This window comes from Hordeum vulgare, chromosome 5H, assembly GCF_904849725.1.
Source record: "Hordeum vulgare subsp. vulgare chromosome 5H, MorexV3_pseudomolecules_assembly, whole genome shotgun sequence".
Classification (NCBI taxonomy): domain Eukaryota; kingdom Viridiplantae; phylum Streptophyta; class Magnoliopsida; order Poales; family Poaceae; genus Hordeum; species Hordeum vulgare.
The window spans coordinates 587,314,483-587,332,429 of NC_058522.1; positions in this window are offsets into that span (position 1 = coordinate 587,314,483).

Sequence of the window (17,947 nt, forward strand, 5' to 3'; positions counted from 1 at the left end):
CACAGTTGACACCGCCTGGAACACCACGACGTAATGGTGTGTCCAAACGTCGTAATCGTACTTTATTATATATGGTGTGTTATATGATGTCTCTTACCAATTTGCCATTATCATTATGGGCTATGCATTGGAGACAACAACAATTACTTTAAATAGGGCACCATCAAAATCCGTTGAGACAACACCATATGAGCTATGGTATGGCAAGAAGCCAAAGGTGTCGTTTCTTAAAGTTTGGGGATGTGATGCTTATGTCAAAAAGCTTGAGTGTGAAAAGATGGAACCCAAAGCGGAAAAGTGCATCTTTATAGGTTACCCAAAGGAGACAGTTGGGTATACCTTCTATCTCAGATTCGAGGGCAAAGTGTTTGTCGCTAAGAACATAGCTTTTCTTGAGAAAGAGTTTCTCTCGAAAGATTTGAGTGGGAGGAAGATAGAAGTTGACGAGGTTGCAGAACCTCTGCTTCAACAAGACGGTGGCGCAGGGCAGAAAGAAATTTCTGTCGAGGCAACACCAGTTGAAGAGGAAGCTAATTATGATGATCATGAAGCTTCAGATCAAGTTACTGTCGGACCTCGTAGGTCGACAAGAGCACGTACTGCTCGAGAGTGGTACGGGAATCCTGTCTTGTCGATCATAATGTAGGACAACAATGAGCCTATGAATTATGGAGAAGTAATGGTGGGCCCAGATTCTAACAGATGGTTAGAAGCCAGGGAATCCGAGATAGGATCTATGTATGAAAAAAAGTATGGACTTTGGAAGTAGTACCCGAGGGTCGCAAGGCTATCCAGAACAAATGGATCTTTAAGAAGAAAACGAACGGAGACGGTAATGTGACCTTTTATAAAGCTCGACTTGTGTCAAAGGGTTTTTCACAAGTTCAAGGAGTTGACTACGATGAGACATTCTCACCCGTAGCAATGCTTAAGTCCGTTTGAATCACATCAGGTGTGGTACACAGCATGGCATACTTTAGAGCCTATGGCTAATGCATAGGTGATGACGAGATGATGTATATACTTCTCGCACCTCGTTGGTTACCCCAAGTGGAAGGTTGAGATGTAGTCACCAACAAGTTTTCCCTCACATAGAGACTGTAAGGTTTATCAAACCAGTAGGACTCCTAGGATCAACAAGTAGGTGTCTTCCACCCTGGCGCTAGCAGAAGACGTGGACCTACACACACACAAATAACTTTGCTCCCAACGAGTATAGAGAGGTTGCCAATCTCTCCGGCCTTGTAGTTTTCAAAGGATCAAAACACAAGCGGGAAAAGTAATAGTGATTGCAACGGAAAAGTAACTGAAAGCGGTAAATGATGGAGGTGTAAACAATGATGGTGATATGGACCGGAGTCACATGATGTTCACTAGTGATGTCTCTCTCCCAAAAGACAATAAACAACTATGCTTGGGTAAACAAATTACAGTTGGGCAATTGACAGAATTATGAAAGCACCGCAATGCTAATTATGCTACTTGATAGTTAGAGGTTCAATAGTAATGGGCAGTACGCCAAGACAAGTAGACCATTTATTCATCAGCATCTACTTACTAATCATCCACCTTGAGATACCTATCCAGAACATCTCGCCGGTATTAAGTTGCGAGCCCCACCCAAAGTGTAAACTCAAAGCAACGGACAACTGCATTAACGAACTATGCGTAAGGTAAAAAAATCCTTGCAACTGTGGTCACAAGCACCGTTGTTTTCTCCCCGGTGGCAACAACACATCCCCTAGTCTCATGTTTCTGTCACTCAAGCTAGACATCAAGGGGCATGAACCCACAATCATGCATAATGCTCCCTCTTGGAATTACAATCTACTACTCGGCCAAAGCAATAAATAGCAACAAAGAACATGCATGAATCATTAAGGAACATAATATAAAAGGATAATCAAATATGTAACTCATAACAATCTGAACATAATCTCATAATCCATCGGATCCCAACAAACCGAGCATGGCAATAGCAAGAGAATTACATAGATGCCTTGATCATGTAGGGCAGCTCACAAGGACTAACCATTGAAGCACAAGATTGGAGAGAAGACATCACATAGCTACTGGTCATGGACCCATGGTCCAAGGAGGACTACTCATGGCATGTCCGGCAAGCGTCCATGGTGGTGGAGAAGCTCCCGGAGGTCAATCCTCCCTCCGACAGGGTGCCAGGAAGAGGTCTCCTGATGCTCCCGATCTCGGAAGCGCTGCGGCGGTGGAATGATGGAGAAATTCGCGATTTTGGATGTGATGGAAGGGTTTTCTTGCGGAGGAGTAAATATAGGCCAAAGGAGGGCACCGGAGGAGGTGGGACCCACCCAGGCGGCCTCTTGGCGGGCCAGGGGGTAGGCCGAACCCACAGGTCGCCTGGGTGGCCCCTGGCCCCCCTCTGGCCCATCTTCGGTGATCTGGAAGCTTCCGTTACGCTGATTTTTTATATATTTTTCTTGGTATTTTTCGGGCTTCAGAAAATTGGGTAAAAGCCCCTACAAAATAGACATCAGCAGACAGAAACTGGCACTGGGTGCAGTGAGTTAGTAGGTTAGTCCAAATATGTGTAAAATGATATAAAAGTGTAGCAAAACATATATCAATGTCACCCAAAAGATCATGGAACAAGCAGAAAATATAGATATGTTAGGGACGTATCAATAGGGGACGACCTTCGTCCTTTCTCTTTCTTCTGCTGTGGTCGAACTTTTGAGTCTTACTCAAATTCACACCTTACAACACAGCCAAGAACTCCTTCTTCCCCGATCTATTTTGAAATCCTTCAAAACCTTGTCAAGGCATGCATTTCTTTGAAAGTTTTATTAAGCGTCTTAATCTATCTCTATAGATCTTGATGCTCAATGTTCAAGTAGCTTAATCCAGGTTTCCTTTGAAAAACTACTTTCAAACAACCCTTTATGCTTTCCAGAAATTCTACATTATTTCCGATCAACAATTTGTCAACCACATATACTCATCAGAAATTCTATAGTGCTCCCACTCACTTACTTGGAAATACAAGTTTATCATAAACTTTGTATAAATCGAAAAGCTTTGATCATCTCATCAAAGCGTATATTCCAACTCTGAGATGCTTGCTCCACACCATAGAAGGATCGCTGGATCTTGCATACTTGTTATCCTTATCGACAAAACCTTCTCGGTGTATCACATACAACCTTTCCTCAAGGAAACCGTCGAGGAAACAATGTTTTGACATCCTATCTGCAAGATTTCATAAATAATGCAACAACTGCTAACATAATTCCAACAGACTTTTAGCATCGCTACGAGTGAGAAAGTATCATCATAGTTAACTCTTTGAATTTGTCGAAAACATCTCTGTGACAAGTCGAGCTTTCTTAACGGTGACATTCACCATCATTGTTTGTCTTCCTTTTAAAGATCCATCTGTACTTAACAGTCTTACGACCATTAAGTAGTTCTTCCAAAGTCCACACTTTGCTTTCATACATCGATCCTCTCTCAGGTTTCATGGCCTCCAGCCATTTGTCGGAATCCGGGCCCACCATCGCTTCTCCATAGCTTGTATGTTCATTGTTGTCCAACAACATGACCTCCAAGATAGGGTTACTGTACCACTTTGGAGCAGTACGTGACCTTGTCTACCTATGAGGTTTGTAGTAACTTGATCCGAAGCTTCATGATCACTATCATGATCTTCCACTTCAATTGGTGTAGGCGCCACAGGAACAACTTCCTGCGCCCAGCTACACACTGGTTGAAGTGACGATTCAGTAACCTTATCAAGTTTCCACCATCCTCCCACTCAATTCTTTCGAGAGAAACTTTTCCTCGAGAAAGGACCCGTTTCTAGAAACAAACACTTTGCTTCTGGATCTGAGATAGGAGATATACCCAACTGTTTTGGGTATCCTATGAAGATGCATTTATCCGCTTTGGGTTCGAGCTTATCAGGCTGAAATTTTTTCACATAAGCGCCGCAGCCCCAAACTTTTAAGAAATGACAGCTTAGGTTTCTCCAAACCATAGTTCATACGGTGTCATCTCAACGGAATTACGTGGTGTCCTGTTTAAAGTGAATGCGGTTGTCTCTAATGCCTAACCCAAAAACTATAGTGGTAATTCGATAAGAGACATCATAGTATACACCATATCCAATAGGGCGCGGCTATGAAGTTCGGACACACCATCACACTATGGTGTTCCAGGTGGCATGAGTTGTGAAACAATTTTCACATTGTCTTAAATGTGTACCAAACTCGCAACTCAGATATTCATCTCTACGATCATATCATAGACATTTCATCCTCTTGTCACGACAATCTTCAACTTCACTCTGAAATTACTTGAACCTTTCAATAATTCAGACTTGTGTTTCATCAAGTAAATATACTAGTATCTACTCAAATCATCTGTGAAGTAAGAACATAACGATATCCACCGCGTGGCTCAAAACTCATTGGACTGCATACATCATAATGTATTACTTCCAATAAGTTACTTTCTTGTTCCATCTCACTCGAAAACGAGGCCTTCAGTCATCTTGCCCATGTGGTATGATTTGCATGTCTCAAGTGATTCAAAACCAAGTGAGTCCAAACGATCCATCTGCATGGAGTATCTTCATGTGTTTATACCAATAGACATGGCTCGCATGTCTCAAACTTTACAAAAACGAGTGAGTCCAAAGATCCATCAGCATGGAGCTTCTTCATGCGTTTTATACCAATATGACTCAAGTAGTAGTGCCACAAGTAAGTGGTACTATCATTACTACTTTATATCTTTTGGCATCAATATTATGAACATGTGTATCACTACGATCGAGATTCAATAAACCATTCATTTTAGGTGCAAGACCATTGAAGGTATTATTCAAATAAACAGAGTAATCATTATTCTCTTTAAATGAATAACCGTATTGCGATAAACAAAATCTAATCATGTCTATGCTCAACGCAAACACCAAATAACAATTATTTAGGTTTAACACTAATCCTGATGGTAGAGGGAGCGTGCGATGTTTGATCACATCAACCTTGGACACACTTCCAACACATATCGTCACCTCGCCTTTAGCTAGTCTTCGTTTATTCCGTACCTTTTATTTCGAGTTACTAACACTTAGCAGCCGAACTGGCATCTAATAACTTGGTGCTACTAGGAGTACTAGTAAAGTACACATCAATATCGTGTATATCCAATATACTTTTGTCGACTTTGCCAACCTTCTCACCTACCAAGTATCTAGGGTAGTTCCTCTTCAGTGATTGTTCCCCTCATTACAGAAGCACTTAGTCTCGGGTTCGGGTTGAACCTTGGGTCTCTTCACTAGAGCAGCAACTGGTTTGCCGTTGCATGAAGTATCCCTTCTTGCCCTTGCCCTTGTTGAAACTAGTGGTTTTACTAACCATCAACAATTGATGCTTCCTTTTGATTTCTACTTTCGCGGTGTCAAACATCACGAAAAGCTCAAGGATCATCATATCTATCCCTTATATGTTATAGTTCATCACGAAGCTCTAGTAGCTTGGTGACAGTGACTTTGGAGAACCATCACTATCTCATCTCGAAGATTAACTCCCACTCGATTCAAGCGATTGTAGCACTCAGACAATCTGAGCACATGCTCGACGATTGAGCTTTTCTCCATTACTTTGTAGACAAAGAATCTTGTCGGAGGTCTCCTACCTCTCAACAAGGGCACGAGCTTGAAATCCCAATTTCATCCCTTGGAACATCTCGTATGTCCCACGACATTCGAAACGTCTTCAACGCCTCAATTCTAAGCCGTTTAAGCATTGTGCAGTGAACTATCATGTAGTCATCAAAAACGTGTATGTCAGATGTTCACAACATCTACACACGATGCTCGGGGTTTAGCACACCGAACGGTGCATTAAGGACATAAGCCTTCTGTGCATTAATGAGGACAATCCTCAGTTTACGGACCAAGTCCGCATAATTGCTACTATCATCTTTCAACTAAATTTTCTCTAGGAACATATTAAAGACAATAGAGCTACAACGCAAGGTACAACATAATTTGCAGAGACCTTTTGACTATGTTCGTGATAATGAGTTCAATTAATCATACTAGTCGACAACCCGTGCATTCACACGAGCTAGTTCGGTTAATGTAAGATATAAATAATTAATATTGTGAACTACTTGTAACGTGTTTTAGACAACCAAAACTAATATAAGTTTCCAGTTCTTATTGACCATTTACAGTCGATTCATTGAACTAATACCAGTTTCCATATTGTTTTTTAGTGATGAACTCATATATTTGCATTTTCCAAGCGTAGGAACTATCTGGTCCCGAAGCTTCATGAATCAGTACTTTTTATTCTATAATGATTTATAAATAATAATATACTTGAAAATTACATTCTTCATTGTCTACTATGGTATTTTGACACTCTTAGGTATTACTTCTTGTAAATTGCCTATTTCTCAAAATCAGTCGGCCTAGATAAGTACAGAACGGATGCATGTGACTTTCGGCATTCAGTTTTAACCATAGCTTTAACCAGTAAAACGTGGCTCCATCTACCAAAAAAATATACCATTAAATTCACAATAAAGGGGATTTGTCATATGTATTCAAAACCATGTGAGTAACTAACAAATGGATGTGACTTTTACTACATATAACTTAACATAGATGATAAAATGCAACAAAATTTGTTTGGGTGAAATAAAATTACTCAAAGGTGCATAGGAGAATTTTTATAGAATAAGATTTTGCTGTAAGAAGTCTAATGACACCGCTTATTCTGTGACACACGCGAGTGATATCTGAATAGAAGGTATTTTCAAAATATTTTTATACTTGAATCTCAAAATAAAGTTGCACGCACACTAACTCTTACTTTGTTGAGACATCTCGTTACCAAATTGTATACTCTAGTTTGGAACATCTATAATGACTGCAAAAAAAAGTTAAGACAAATACAAAAAAATACATCATAGTAAAATACATGAAATATATATATGGTTCAATATACTGATGCGGAACTCCTTTAAATAATTTAGTTAGGTATTCACAAAGATACGGTCGAAATTTGAGCATCACCAATTTACTTATTTTAGCCATTTATGTGAAAATAACTCAGTAAAAATAATAGTGAAAACAAACTTATTTTTATTACATGAAAATATAGATTCACTTATGTAATTCTACACGAACATTAATTTATTGGTTTGTGCAACAATGAATATATCTTGAAGTAAAACCTTACTAACAGAGCGGAATTGTCCAACGAAAAATTATTAAAATACATAAATTATAGTTAGAACAATAATTTTCGAAGTGGAAGTGGTATGTTGTGCTAAGAATAGCCATACATGCAAACTGTTTTTTCAGTCCAGCAATTTCATCAGTCGGAAAAGAAAATGAAATAAAGTGACTCATATGTCCACATAAGAATTCTCTGCTTACCAAACTATAGATTTTCAAACACCTATGAGTGGTCGATCTCACCTAGTTCTCTGTTGCAATGGACTATAACATCACCAATTCCTTGCAAAACTGAAAAAGAAAATTCTCGTAATCGGTGTGCTCATATAGCCAAGTAGCAAAGTATTAGAAAAATATATAAATTCACAATATAAAAACCGAGGAGTAAATCATATACACATATCTTTGGATTCCAGCATAGTTCGTATATGTGGACATCATACAATTGTAGTCAAAATGAAGTAGAGTATTTGTAGGGCCAAATTATTCTTCAGTACTTTCATCCGGTATGTTCCGTTTAGAATGGGGCTGCCTCAGTCTCGAGCAGTTTCTCATCTTTTTTTTACGAGAAGAACAGTTTCTCATCTAATGGAACAGGCTAATGGTCAACTGCCATCGGCCATTTGCTGGGAAGTTGTGACCTGTGAGATCGGGTTGGCATGACTGGCTGCGAGACTATTGTTGATGCCGAGTATGCAAAGCATGGGCAGTGTAGCAGTGAATGTATGTATGCACGCTTGATTTTTCGGTTGGAGTCAGAAAAAACATGGGTGGCCGCCGTCGGCATAGCACACAATCTACACAACACCGAAAGATCATGGAGAAGAGATGGTTTCTTTGGCCAATGGGATGGTGATCAACTACGATGAGACTTGATCGACCGGAAAGGAAGCTTTCTTCCTTGCACGTTTTTAGGAGATAAGCAATGCATTCCAGTTAAAAGAAAAGAATTAATTAATGTTTTTAGGTTTTTACTACTTTTTTTTGAGAAATATACGCATGCAGATATGTTTTGTACTTTCACCAATCTTGTTGCATAATACATAATATCTTGTTGCATGGTCCAGAGTAAGATTTGTGAGAGATTTTCTGGTTTGAAGATACGTGAGATTTTGGAAGAAGTGAGCCTGGGAAAAACAGAAGGGAGAAATCTGAGATATAAATACGCAGTTGGTGGGAAAAAAAAGGATATGTGAGACGTGAGAGTTTCGGTCAGGTTTTAGCAAGGAAAAAAGCGATACGTGGTAGATTGTGTCAGATCTGGGTGTGGTTTTAGTTGGTTGGTTGGTTTTTTTTTAACACGGTTGCTTCTTCTTTTGGCACAAAGATATTTGTTTGGCGGAACAGTAACATAAATCGTAAGGAATTTTAACTAATATTGGAATTTTCAGGATTGATCTACACCGTTATAACTCGGCCCCATAAGATTAACGTTTCCTAATTTCTAATTAACGTGGGAATTTTTAAAGAGTCTAGAATTAGTATAAGTATAGATAGATATAGATTACTTATCAACTCCCACCCAAATTGACATCCCTCTGGTCATTTGAGTGTCGCATGATTCAAATTCACTAACTCAAGTCCGATCATCACGTGAGTTGAGTTTAGATTCAATGGTGAACATCTTCATGTTGATCATATCAACTATATGATTCATGCTCGATCTTTCAGTCTCTTGTGTTTCGAGGCCATGTCTGTACATGCTAGGCTCGTCAAGTTTAACCCGAGTGTTCCACGTGTGCACCTATTTTGCATCCATTGTATGTGAACGTTGAGTCTATCACACCCGATCATCACGTGGTGTCTCGAAACGACGAACTGTCGCAACGGTGCACAGTCAGAGATAATACAATTTTATATTGAAATTTTAGCGAGGGATCACCTTATAATGCTACTGTCGTCCTAAGCAAAACAAGGTGCATAAAAGGATTAACATCACATGTAAATCATAAGTGACATGATATGGCCAAGTTCTTCTTGATCTCCATCATCAAAGCACCAACATGATCTACATCGTCATCGACATCACACCATGATCTACATCATTGTGCTGCCATCGAGGTTGTCGCACTAACTATGTTGTTACTACTAAAGCTACTGACTAGCGATAAAGCAAAGCATCTCCAAGCGCAAAATAAATTTAAAGACAACCCTATGGCTCCTGCTAGTTGTCGTAGCATCGACGTGCAAGTCGATATTTAACTATTAAAACATGATCATATCATACATCCGATATATCATATCATGTCATTGGCCATATCACATCACAAGCATAACCTGCAAAAACAAGTTAGACGTCCTCTAATTTGTTGTTGCAAATTTTACGTGGCTGCTATGGGTATCTAGTATGATGGCATCTTACTTACGCAATGCCACAAAGGTGATATGCAAATCGCTATTAACCTTCTCCAAGGACTGCCTCGGTCCAATCCGATTCAACTAAAGTTGAAGAAACAGACACCCGCCAGTCATCTTTATGGAACAAGTTGCATGTCAGTCGATGAAACCGGTCTTTCATAAGCGTACGAGTGAAGTTGGTCCGGACCGCTTCAATCCAACAATACCACCAAATCAAGAAAAGACTAAGGAGGGCAGCAAATTGAACATCAATGCCCACAAACTCTTTTGTGTTCTACTCGAGATATCATCTACGCATGAACCTAGCTCATTGTTAGAGCATATATCTCCATATGTGGTTTTGGTAATTGATGACAATTCCTATGGACTAATGGTTGCCTTAAGTTATATTTATAGGATTTGTCCATAGGCACTTCTTGAAGTCCATCTGTTGGGTTCAAGGAGTTTATATGATGACCAATGTGGTATTCAAGGTATTATCCAAATAATGGTCATAGAGACACAAGGTTGATCAAGATCGTCACACAAAGAGTAAATCAAGATGATCAACACACAAAGCATACAAGATGTACCGAGAGGGATCAAGTGATCCCATGGTATGGTAAGCATTGTCCATTACATATTTGTATACTAACCCATGGTCTTCGTGAGAGTTCTATGTGGGGTTAGGTGTGTTTCCATGGGCTTGCGTCAAGAGGAAGATCTCATACAACCCATGGAGGATGACGTCAAGTGGTGGAGTATGGTGGCAATGAACTTGTGAAGATATGCTGAAGAGCGGCTTACCCATAGTGTGTATGAGGGAGCAATCAACTAGTCTTCATCAAGCCAACGCAATCAAGAAAGGTGGTCCATCTTGAGGAAGCCAAGATCATCGTCATCTAGCTCAAGAGGACGAGGTGCAAGGTATAGGTTTTCCCTTGATAGGTTTTCTGTTTTAGGATAGATTGTCGTACTGTCAAGGGGGGCTCTCAAGTGAGTAGCTTGATCGTATCGTTCGTTGAGAGCTCAAACCATTTGCAACCTTACATCATACTTCTTGGTTCTTGTTTGATGTTTCTCTTTGTGAGTTTTAGAGCTTATGGTCATCTTCGTGACAAGCTCGAGTTCATCGAAAACGGAGTCCATATGCATCTTCTATGATGTTTTCGATGTTGGGAGTTTTTACCGGTCTTATTCGAAGAAGGGTTCTCACCATTTTCTTATGGGACTTTTATCACTTGCTTCTTATTGATATTTCTATCAAGATTGTGTTATCCCATGTCATTAGCTTTCCAACAAACTTGGTTTCGTTGAATTCGGAGTCCGTATGCGAAAGTTAGAGCAGTTTCAGTATCTAGCGGTAGTACCGCTCATGGTGCGAGCGGTAGTACCGCTCGTGTAGCGGTAGTACCGCTCCAGGAGCGGTACTACCGCTCCGCCGAACTGTTTTTCACATCCTTTTTGTCCTCAGCATGGTTGGTGAACCTACCGAGCAGTAGTACCGCTCCATGAGCTGTAGTACCGCTCTGTGCGGGCTATGAAACATAACGGTTGGATTTTTCCCCACCTATAAAAGGGGGTCTTCTTCCCCATGGAACCTTATCTCTTTAGCTCTTGTTCTTCCCCCATTGTTGACCTTCTTCGAGCTTGCTAACTCTTAATCCCTCGAATGATTCTTGCTAGTTCTTGAGGGAAAAGAGAGAGGAGATCTAGATCCACATTTCCACCAATCACTTTCTCCTCTAAGTGAGGGGAACCTCTTGGATCTAGATCTTGGAGTTCTTCGTGTTCTTCTTCGTTCTTTCTCTCATTTTCCTCCCTAGCATTAGTTGCTTTGGTGGGATTTGGGAGAGAAGGACTTGGGCACTCCGTGTGCCCTTGCCATTGCATTAGTTTCATCGGTTTGAGTTCTCCACGGTGATACGTGGAAGTGAAGTTTGAGAAGCTTATTACCTGTGGTACTTAGTTCCCTAGATATTGTTCTTCGTGAATGCTTTGGCATCCTAGAAGCTTGGTGGTGTATTGAAGCTCAATCATTGTGGTGTAAAGCTCTGGGCAAGCGTCGGGGTCTCCAATTAGGTTATGGAGATTGCCCCGAGCAATTTGTACGGGTACCAGTGACCGCCCCCAAGGTTTGCCATTTGTACGGGTTCGGTGACCGCCCTCAAGGGTCCCTTAGTTGAATCACGACATCTTGCATTGTGCGAGGGCGTGAGGAGATTACGTTGGCCTTAGTGGCATCTTGGGGAGCATTGTGCCTCCACACTGCTCCAACGGAGATTAGCATCCGCAATGGTGTGAACTTCGGGATACATCATTGTCTCCGCGTGCCTCGGTTATCTCTTACCCGAACCCTTTACTTATGCACTTTACTTTGTGATAGCCATATTGTTTCTTGTCATATATCTTGCTATCACTTAGTTGTTGATCTTGCTTAGCATAAGTTGTTCGTGCACATAGTTGAGCCTAGTTGTTTTAGGTTTTATGCTTGACAAATTAAACGTTAGTTTTATTCCGCATTTGTTCAAGCCTAAACCATAGTTATTTTGAAGCGCCTATTCACCCCCCTCTAGGCGACATCCACGTCCTTTCAATTGGTATCAGATCTAGGTCTTTCTTTATTAGGTTTAACCACCTAGATAGTAAGGATGTCGACTAGGGGTTTAGGATTCAGTGACACTCTTTGTTTCGATGGCACAAATTTTGATGTTTGGGTAATTCGCATGCTTAATCACTTTCGGTTCTTGGACCCAAATTTAGAGCGAATTGTAGATATGGATTTTTCTCCTCCAAAGGATTCTCAAAATATATCTTTAGAGGATGAGAAAAACTCTTATCTCAATGCTCAAGCTTCTAATGTGCTTTTTGATGCTTTGAGCAATGTAGTTATATTTCAAATCATGCCATTCCGGGATGCTCATGAGTTGTGGACAAAGCTTTAAGATAAATATGGTATGTCCAAGATTTGTGGGAATGATTGTTCTCCCTCCACCTTCGGTCGTCTGGTCTTCTCAACTTCATCTACTTCACCTACATGTGGATTGCCACAAGGTAATGATATGGTGAGTAGTGGAGATCATTGCAATGATGATAGTGTGCTTATTATTGATGATCCTTCATCGGTATATTATTGCAATGCTTCATCTTTTGGCATTAACACTTCAGCACTCTAAATGTTTTACATGCTTGTGTTGATAGTCCTTGCATATCATGTAAAAACTGCTTGACTAAATCTCATGATGATATGCTTCCTATATCTTGTTGCCATGATAAAAATGTATATATTTCCTCGAGTTATTGTGCTAACAATGTAGAGGAAATTCATCACTCCATGGAACAAGATGTGGCCTTGAATGATGCTTCAAGGGATCCTACATCATCATCTATTGTTACTCACTTTTGCCTTATGGCTAAGGCTTCAAAGGTATCTCCTACTTTGAATCCCAATATATCTCATGATGATGATGTTGATGATAATGGGGATGAGAATAATGATGAAGAGAGTGATAATATTAGATCCTTAAAAATTAAGGGTCAAATGATTTTTAAATCTATTTATAAGAATAAACTTACTTGTTCCAACTTCTTGGAAATCATGTCTATTGCCACTGAGGGCAAGAAATACATTGAGGAGTTGGAAGCTCATCTCGAGGAGCATGAGGCCACCATTGAGACAATGGAAGGTCATGAGCGTGAATACGCTAACGAGATAGCGGAGATATCTCAAGCTCTTGAAAATGAACAAACCACCAAGGAATCTCTTGAGGAAACCTTGCTATAGAATTATCTAGATTAAAGGAATCCCATGATAGAGCTCTCGAGGTGGCTAATGATTTTAGAACTAAAAACGATAAGCTTGAAGTTGCACATGCTAAACTTGTTGAGGACTATGAGCACCTCGAAAATGGCTCAAGGGCTATTAAGAGTTCGCTCATCGAACTCACCGAGTCTCATGCTCAACTTGAAACTTCATATGCTAAAGAGCTTGCCAAGTTGCCTTCTCCTCTTATTGTTAATAATGATGCTTGTGCTACTAACTCTATTCCTTGTGAGGCATCCATTTTAAAGGAGAATGTTGAGCTAAGGGCTCAACTTGAGTTGCTATCTAGCAATTATGGGAAATTGGAAGAAAGTCATGTAATGCTCACAAGCTCTCATGATGATCTTCTAGTATCCCATAATGTGCTAAAATTAGCTCATGAGGCTATTACTACCAAGGTAACATCGAATGAGACTCATGTGGACATTAGCACTACTTCTAGTGTCAAAACTATATTGCCATGTGCTAGTCCTCGTAATTCATCTACTCATAATGTTGCTACATCTTGTGATGAATTACTTTCCATGCCTTGTTGCTCTAACAATGAAGCTTATACTTCCTCTAGTACTTGTGTTGATACTTGTTGGAATTATGCCCTAGAGGCAATAATAAATATAGTTATTATTATAATGCCTGTATCAAGATAATCGTTTATTATCCATGCTATAATTGTATTGAATGAAGACTCATTTACATGTGTGGATACATAGACAAAACACTGTCCCTAGCAAGCCTCTAGTTGGCTAGCCAGTTGATCAAAGATAGTCAGTGTCTTCTGATTATGAACAAGGTGTTGTTGCTTGATAACTGGATCACGTCATTAGGAGAATCACGTGATGGACTAGACCCAAACTAATAGACGTAGCATGTTGATCGTGTCATTTTGTTGCTATTGTTTTCTGCGTGTCAAGTATTTGTTCCTATGACCATGAGATCATATAACTCACTGACACCGGAGGAATACTTTGTGTGTACCAAACGTCGCAACGTAACTGCCTGACTATAAAGATGCTCTACAGGTATCTCCGAAGGTGTTAGTTGAGTTAGTATGGATCAAGACTGGGATTTGTCATTCCGTGTGACGGAGAGGTATCTCGGGGCCCACTCGGTAATACAACATCACACACAAGCCTTGCAAGCAATGTGACTTAGTGTAAGTTGCGGGATCTTGTATTACGGAACGAGTAAAGAGACTTGCCGGTAAACGAGATTGAAATAGGTATGTGGATACTGACGATCGAATCTCGGGCAAGTAACATACCGAAGGACAAAGGGAATGACATACGGGATTATATGAATCCTTGGCACTGAGGTTCAAACGATAAGATCTTCGAAGAATATGTACGATCCAATATGGGCATCCAGGTCCCGCTATTGGATATTGACCGAGGAGTCTCTCGGGTCATGTCTACATAGTTCTCGAACCCGCAGGGTCTGCACACTTAAGGTTCGACGTTGTTTTATGCGTATTTGAGTTATATGGTTGGTTACCGAATGTTGTTCGGAGTCCCGGATGAGATCACGGACGTCACGAGGGTTTCCGGAATGGTCCGGAAACAAAGATTGATATATAGGATGACCTCATTTGATTACCGAAAGGTTTTCGGAGTTACCGGGAATGTACCGGGAATGACGAATGGGTTCCGGGAGTTCACCGGGGGGGGGGGGGGGGGGAACCCACCCCGGGGAAGCCCATAGGCCTTGAGGGTGGTGCACCAGCCCTTAGTGGTCTGGTGGGACAGCCCAAAAGGGCCCTATGCGCATTGGAAGAAAAATCAAAGAGAAAAAAAGGAGGAGGTGGGAAGGGAAGGAAGGACTCCCACCCACCAAACGAAGTCCAACTCGGTTTGGGAGGGAGACCTTCCCCCCTTGGCTCGGCCGACCCCCTTGGGGCTCCTTGAGCCCCAAGGCAAGGCCCCCCCTCTCCCACCTATATATACGGAGGTTTTAGGGCTGATTTGAGACGCCTTTTCCACGGCAGCCCGACCACATCCCTCCACGGTTTTTCCTCTAGATCGCGTTTCTGCGAAGCTCGGGCGGAGCCCTGCAGAGACAAGGTCATCACCAACCTCCGGAGCGCCGTCATGCTGCCGGAGAACTCTTCTACCTCTCCATCTCTCTTGCTGGATCAAGAAGGCCGAGATCATCGTCGAGTTGTACGTGTGCTGAACGCGGAGGTGCCGTGCGTTCGGCACTAGATCGTGGGACTGATCGCGGGATAGTCCGCGGGGCGGATCGAGGGACGTGAGGACGTTCCACTACATCAACCGCGTTCACTAACGCTTCTGCTCTATGGTCTACAAGGGTACGTAGATCACTCATCCCCTCTCATAGATGGACATCACCATGATAGGTCTCCGTGCGCGTAGGAAATTTTTTGTTTCCCATGCGACGTTCCCCAACAATGGCATCATGAGCCAGGTTCATGCCTAGATGTCTTCTCGAGAAGAAAACAAAAGTTTTTGTGGGCGGTGATGTGCGTTTTCCTACGCGTTAGTGAACAAAAATTTTCCTACGCGCACGGAGACCTATCATGGTGATGTCCATCTACGAGAGGGGATGAGTGATCTACGTACCCTTGTAGACCGTACAACAGAAGCGTTAGTGAATGCGGTTGATGTAGTGGAACGTCCTCCCATCCCTCGATCCGCCCCGCGAACTATCCCGCGATCAGTCCCACGATCTAGTGCCGAACGGACGGCACCTCCGCGTTCAGCACACGTATAGCTCGACGATGATCTCGGCCTTCTTGATCCAGCAAGAGAGACGGAGAGGTAGAAGAGTTCTCTGGCAGCGTGACGGCGCTCCGGAGGTTGGTGATGACCTTGTCTCAGAAGGGCTCCGCCCGAGCTCCGCAGAAACGCGATCTAGAGGAAAAACCGTGGAGGTATGTGGTCGGGCAGCCGTGGAAAAGTCGTCTCAAATCAGCCCTAAAACCTCCGTATATATAGGTGGGAGAGGGGGGGGGGGGGACTTTCCTTGGGGCTCAAGAAGCCCCAAGGGGGTCGGCCGAGACAAGGGGGGAAGGTATCCCCCCCAAACCGAGTTGGACTTTGTTTGGTGGGTGGGAGTCCTTCCTTCCCTTCCCACCTCCTCCTTTTTTTTTTCTTTCTCTTTGATTTTTCTTCCAATGCGCATAGGGCCCTTTTGGGCTGTCCCACCATCCCACTAAGGGCTGGTGCGCCACCCTCAAGGACTATGGGCTTCCCCGGGGTGGGTTGCCCCCCTGGTGAACTCCCGGAACCCATTCGTCATTCCCGGTACATTCCCGGTAACTCCGAAAACCTTCCGGTAATCAAATGAGGTCATCCTATATATCAATCTTCGTTTCCGGACCATTCCGGAAACCCTCGTGACGTCCGTGGTCTCATCCGGGACTCCGAACAACATTCGGCAACCAACCATATAACTCAAATACGCATAAAACAACGTCGAACCTTAAGTGTGCACACCCTGCGGGTTCGAGAACTATGTAGACATGACCCGAGAGACTCCTCGACAATATCCAATAGCGGGACCTGGATGCCCATATTGGATCCTACATATTCTATGAAGATCTTATCGTTTGAACCTCAGTGCCAAGGATTCATATAATCCCGTATGTCATTCCCTTTGTCCTTCGGTATGTTACTTGCCCGAGATTCGATCGTCAGTATCCACATACCTATTTCAATCTCGTTTACCGGCAAGTCTCTTTACTCGTTCCGTAATACAAGATCCCGCAACTTACACTAAGTCACATTGCTTGCAAGGCTTGTGTGTGATGTTGTATTACCGAGTGGGCCCCGAGATACCTCTCCGTCACACGGAGTGACAAATCCCAGTCTTGATCCATACTAACTCAACTAACACCTTCGGAGATACCTGTAGAGCATCTTTATAGTCACCCAGTTACGTTGCGACGTTTGATACACACAAAGGATTCCTCCGGTGTCAGTGAGTTATATGATCTCATGGTCATAGGAACAAATACTTGACACGCAGAAAACAATAGCAACAAAATGACACGATCAACATGCTACGTCTATTAGTTTGGGTCTAGTCCATCACGTGATTCTCCTAATGACGTGATCCAGTTATCAAGCAACAACACCTTGTTCATAATCAGAAGACACTGACTATCTTTGATCAACTGGCTAGCCAACTAGAGGCTTGCTAGGGACAGTGTTTTGTCTATGTATCCACACATGTAAATTAGTCTTCATTCAATACAATTATAGCATGGATAATAAACGGTTATCTTGATACAGGAATTATAATAATAACTATATTTATTATTGCCTCTAGGGCATAATTCCAACAGTCTCCCACTTGCACTAGAGTCAATAATCTAGCCCTCACATCATCATGCGAATTACATTGTAATAAATCTAACACCCATACTGTTCTGGTGTTGATCATGCTTTGGCCGTGGAAGAGGTTTAGTCAGCGGGTCTGCTACATTCAGATCCGTGTGCACTTTGCATATATTTACATCCTCCCCTTCGACGTAGTCGCGGATGAGGTTGAAGCGTCGTTTGATGTGTCTGGACTTCTTGTGAAACCGTGGTTCCTTT